This window comes from Haliotis asinina, chromosome 4, assembly GCF_037392515.1.
Source record: "Haliotis asinina isolate JCU_RB_2024 chromosome 4, JCU_Hal_asi_v2, whole genome shotgun sequence".
NCBI classification, from domain to species: domain Eukaryota; kingdom Metazoa; phylum Mollusca; class Gastropoda; order Lepetellida; family Haliotidae; genus Haliotis; species Haliotis asinina.
In genome coordinates this window covers 31,945,418-31,951,714 of record NC_090283.1, presented here as the reverse complement: position 1 = coordinate 31,951,714, position 6,297 = coordinate 31,945,418, and the positions used below count along the sequence as shown (strand labels likewise).

General features: G+C 41.1%; 1 pseudogene; it reads left to right on the top strand.

Moving 5' to 3' along the window:
* Positions 1 to 220: 220 nt before the first annotated feature.
* Positions 221 to 4,796, top strand: LOC137280907 (E3 ubiquitin-protein ligase TRIM33-like; annotated as a pseudogene).
* Positions 4,797 to 6,297: the final 1,501 nt, after the last annotated feature.

Genomic DNA, 6,297 nt, shown 5'->3' with positions numbered 1-6,297 from the left:
TCTCATTCAGGTACGCGCTCCTCCCCCTCCCTTCTGCACATGTACCACCCTAACCTTACGTGCCCATCCTTCTACTACACACCTGATTCCTTCTACTTGTATCCACTTCTCCTACTACATATACACCTCTGTTATATGTAACCCTTCTCCTATCACACACCCCTCCCTCCTTCGACACATCTCTCCCTTCTACTACACATCTGTGCTATCCATATTATATGTTTCAGAATGGACGCCTTCCCAAAGTGTTCTGTCTGTCAGCAACAGTTTACCCTGAAAGGCCCCGACCCCTACCTACTGCCCTGTTTACACGCCGTGTGTGAGATATGTGTGACATCTGCATCTGGTGGTGTGATATCATGCTCTATATGTCAGAGGCAGGTCAACCTCACAGACACAAGCCTCCAGAAGGATGCAGTGAGACAGAAGGAAATATTCCATCTGACAGCCAAACATCGCCCTACAGAGCTTCTCTGTACACACGAAGATGACGGCAACCAGGCTGTGTGTTGGTGTCAGGAGTGTGAGGAGTTACATGCACAACAGTTTTAAAGCTACCAGACGACATGTTGTTGAAACCATTGTAGACGCAGCACCAGGAAGCATACATACTAAACCAATCTGCAAACTTCACATTCCTTATCCTCTCGAATATTTTGACAAAAACTGCAACATTTTAATCTGTGCCACATGCAGACTTGGTGACCATGCTGAGCACGATGTTGGAGATGTAGGTGCGGCTGCTGATGCTGCTAAAGGACGGATAGAACAGCATGAGAAAAACGTGACTGCACATCACACTGCTCACAAAGCATATGTGAAGAATATCAGCAAAGTTCAAAATGACATCGAGAAGACAAGCAGTGCTCTGAAGAAGGACATCCATCAAACTTTCCATTCTCTGAGGACACAACTCGACCAGAGGGAGGAAGAGCTGATCAGCGAGCTTGAGAATCAGACGAGGCAGGAACTGTCAGATCTACACACCGAGCAAGTTACCTCTGAAGGTGAGGGTGAACGATGCAAGTGGACCTCAGACTATATCAAAACCGTGCTCAGATATGCTTCAAACTTGGACTTTCTCACACTGGAGAGTTCAATACAAGACAGAACGAAGACGCACCTCGGATCACATCCACCAGAGAGGCACAGGGCACCTGCAGCCAAATTCAACACGAGAGGGCATCTGATAAACACACACATACAGGTGCTTACTTCATACTTTAACAATACGTCTTAATGTTTACAGTAATACTGATAAAGCTTTATCAAACGTGAAATGTTTGAAGCATTTTTTTATATATATTTTCCAATTATATAATGTCACCTTGAGATGACATATCGACGCTGTATTTAGACATTTCCAATAATAATTCATTGAAACATTTAAATCAATTGAGGAAACATTTGCTGGTTATCATGACATAAAAGGTTTGATTAATGAACAGCTGTAGGTTATCTTACAGACAAAGATACACATTTAACTGACACGAAGAACGCACACAAGCATGTAAGTACTTCTTACTCTGTAGCCATGCGTATACACATCGAGCTTTTTTCATTAGGTAAGCAACATCAACACTCCACGATTACCGATGTACATATTTTATAATGTTCGCATTGTCTGTAAAATGAGCGTGTATATTAAAGCTGAAACATGCCAACTGTAAATCTAAGATCGCGACATTGAGCTATCTTATTTCGTTTCAAGTCGAAGTCACCGGAGGCTGTCAACGAATCGACACCACTGACACAGTTTGGTAAGGTTATTTTCCATTACCTTGAAAACAGTCATGAAAATAGAAAACAGCAAAACTGTTTTACATCCCTTTTTTCTCTCATGCTATGTTATCAGAATAGATACATAGCTATTCTGATATATATCAGAAACACATTCCCAAACATCCTTTTGATTTGAATACAGATAGTAACGAATGGTCACAAGTTAACGACATTAGCAAATACACAGCTTGATAATGAACATTCGGATTTTGTATAATATGTTATCCTGGTATTGCGACATGTGTACACAAAATGGACAAGGATCCTTCATGTTATCAATACCCAACAGCAGTCACATTTTGTGTTTAATCTTCACTATTAAATAGACCCAGATGTGTCGTGGAAATAGTATGCTAAGATGGAGTACCTCCCAAGTCCTGAACATCGAAGATGCTCTTTATTTCTTCATGTCTGTAAGCACTGTTGGTTTGTTCTTTAATCCTAGAAATGTTTTACAGATGCGGGGAGTAAAACCTACAGTCTGGAAACAGGACCAGGCACCACGTTGACATTGCTGTGTGAGTAAAGTCAGTCTCGTGATTGGTGACTTTACACTACTGATGTGCGCCCTTCTGAAAAGGGATAGGTTACTGACTGTCCTAGCGTGCAACCAGTGATATCCTTTCGGGGCCCAGTCTAGTGTCGGACATGCCCTTATCAAAGGCATGGGACTGGTTATAATGTATGTATGTTTTCCATCTTCTGACTGCATGGTAAAGCATTGGAGTTAGACTCATTAAAGCATTGGCTCCTGGGGTTTGAGGGTGCGAGGTCTACCATCTCCAAGGATAAAGATACAGAGAACTTGAGGTGTCAGGAAGTAATAGGTGTGAGGGTGCGAGGTGTACCATGTCCAAGGATAAACATCCAGAGAGCTTGAGGTGTCAGGAAGTAAAGGGTGTGAGGGTGCGAGGTCTACCATGTCCAAGGATAAAGATCCAGAGAGCATGAGGCGTCGGGAAGGAGTCCACCTGTGACTGGCTGCAACAACCTTGTGTGCAGTCTCTTCCAGTTTTGTCGCAACCCCTAGTGTACATTACAGAACCCTGTACACTTAAAAGAACCCACCAATGCGTCAGTAAATGACCAGACGGTGGACACATGAAAACGTGCAAAAACCTCGCGGGTACAGCAACGTGCAGTACATTTGTTCAAAGTACTGTGACAATGTGTCCCAATCCACACAGCTGTAAATGGGTACCTCATATGGATGTGAAAACTGCAAAAACTTGGTGCACCTAATAACTGCAAGAGTTGTATGGTACAAAGGAAGTTCAAATTGATAATCAATTCAGGGCCGTAGTTGACTTTCCTTAATCAGGTGGCCACTATCAACGTTAGAAAAATCTCATGTCAAAACTTTGATGCATATAAGGTAACCTGTAAAGAAATTACCCTTTGGAGGTTATACTTAAAGAGCATTTTTGCAAAATATGTTAATATGCCTAAATAATGAGTTTTCCCATATATATCACGTAGATAATACAATTTTGTGTTTCTAAACCGGAATAAACGTTGAAACTGCAAGCTCAGTATTCAATGCAGTTTATAGCGTTATTTACATGAATATTATTGGAATGGATCTAACAAATTGATTGATACCGACACTTTCTCCATTCGCAAGTGTTAAAGATTTGTTTGGTGAAATATGATCTATGAGTACGTAAATGTCAAATAGGTAAAATTAACTGGCAACATTGAGTGTACTCCCGGCAAAAGTGTATACTTTTCATAAACTTTGTAATGAACTTTGTAAATAAATACGAATATGATCAATTTGAAAAAATGTCAAACATTAAAATATTTAGTGTAATGATAAATAACCATGTGTCCAAGTCAATACACATAACTTAACAAGCTGTTTCCCGCCCAGCGAGTGTGTACAGATTGTGGTCAGTGATTGAAGCGGACGTAGAAGTTACCTGTTGATAACAGACACTCATGTAAAAATATCGTCAAACAACTACTACGACGGTCTTATTGTTCACTAAATCGTATAAGAAGAGTTTAGAATATAAAGAATGAAAGTTTTATCATGATATCAAGTTTATACAAATGTGTTTTCAGGCGCCAAATGTCTATTTCTGACGACAGAGAGCACACCAGCTCAACGAATAATTTCTTACAAAATGTATCGTAGAGTGTTTATTTCAATGTCAGTCGCTGTAAACTTGCATGAAAAACATTTAGAATACCAACACATTTTCACAACGTTGTAATATCTTTAATCACAATTATGACATTTAACATGTCTAATTTGTTATCTGAAGTCGAGAAATTTGTTAAACTGTATACAGAATGTATATTTCCAGGTCCTCAACTACAACTGGACGCTGCTCGAGCCAACACAGACATGTGCCACGTAACTACAGACGGTGAGCTGGTCAACTCGCCGCCCGCCAAGCAACACAGAGACAGCAGCAGGTTACGGAAATATCGGGGTACATGTGCCTCTACCCCCATCCCCCTTTCTCCATCCCCCTCTACTGTCATCCCTACCCCACACACCCCACAGTACTGGGAGACGCACTCTAGGGTGGGTGTGGCGAGTGGAGGGTTGGGATGGGTTGTCCTGGAGGTGGGTGTAGTGGGGGAGAGCCAGGTGGACAGTGGGTGGTATGTTTATCTACAGCAAAGCTCCTGGTGTGTCTGTGTAGGGAGCTGTGACACACACCGGGAGAGTCTCTGTACCAGGGTGTGTCAGCAGGGGGAGAAGGGGAAGTGTTACAGTAACACAATGTCTAACACACGCGGCACACAGGACACCCTCCACTATGGCATTGTGCTTGATGTGGGAAGGGGGAGACTCGCCTTCATCGACTTGGACAGAGAGGTTGTTTTAGCCAAGGTTGATGTTGAATTGAGGGAGTCTCTTCTTCCCGTGTTTGGTGCCGGGTGGCCAGGTCTCTACACAGTCAACATGAAGGTGATAAGTGGGGCAGATATCACCATGACTGACACAAAGAAGGCACTTATCCATGATGCCTTGAATTAGACAATTAAATAAACATGACATTGTGTAAACATGTAAGTGTGACTTATTTATTTAAACTGTCAGATGTAATTTTAGTGATTGAGGCGAACGTATAAGTTGTCTGTCTTTTTTGTGTGTGTGTGTGTGTGTATATATAAAGAAAGTAACGAGGTCAGCTAAATGTGTACTTTTTCTGTTTGACTGAGATTCTGTGGGATGTTACAAACATTTTGCATCCACACATGACTATTGTTCTGATTATTAATTTACAGTAGGTGACCAGTTTCAAACATTTCAAACATGTCTGGTAAATGGAACAACAAATAACTGATTGCACAAATTCATCAGAAGTTGTTTTAAATCATGAATTTATGACAGTTCACAGAATCGTTTGTTTCTCTAATTAGCTGGGTTTTGTTGTTTGTAAGAAGTGTTTTAAATCCACACATGACTAGTTTACAGATTAAACAAGGTAGAAGTCTCAGACTACGAGGAGCACAAATCACCGTTTTCTGACCAGATATTTCGCTGTGATATCTGTGAAAACAGAGGAAATAAACTTGTAGCATTTTTTTATGCATTTTTTTCTAAACACTTGATAGTTCTGAATGTGTAAGACCAGTTGTAAAGTTAAAGTTATATTTTGTTTGGGAGTACATTTTATCAGTAATATACCGATTCCTTTCCGGGATTCGAATCCACACTCTCCTATGTGGCTGAGGCTCCTATTCGCCAGCTCGTGCGATCTATAAAGAGCGCACGTTAAATCATTTCTTTAACTTAAACAGATTTGAAGGTCAATGGTGAGTGAGTGAGTGGGTATGGTTTTACTGCGCTTTTATCTAAATTCCAGCACTATCACTTCGGGAGACACCAGAAATGGATTTCGCATGTTGTATCCATGTGGGAAATCCAAATCGATCTTCGGCGGGACGAACGAACGCCTTGACCACTAGGCTACCCCATAACCCCATGTCAATAACAACATAATAGAGCCCATGCATCTTTGAGACTAAAGGATTTAATAAATTATTCTACACCCACACGTGTACACAATTAATGAAATGTATCTTCAAGCACAACATATAGTTTAATTTGTCGTTTTTGTGTAAACAGACTTGACCTGGGTCAAGTCAGAAAAACCTGTGTTTTCATCTGACAAACCTGCTTCTGAACCGAAAGAATCTACTGCCCCAGTCACTCCAACAACGTCTGAGTATTAGACAGAAATTCAGTCTGAGTCATCACAAACGACTGTTAGCCACTAGCCACATCACAGCCACCCACTATTCCAGTGAAAAAGCAGAAAGGAAAAAAAATAAATAGGAAAGAAACACATGTTGTTCCTCTACAAAATACTTTTACTTTACTTCTAGACATGGAGGTGACCCCGTACTCACAGGACGAGCGGAGGTGCTTACACCCGTCACGTTCTCGCGAAAGATCTCCAATTGAGCTACCATGACTCAGCTGGCCAATATAATTCAATGGAACTGCAGAGGGACTAAAATAACTAAAACGAGTTACAGTTGCTCGTACAA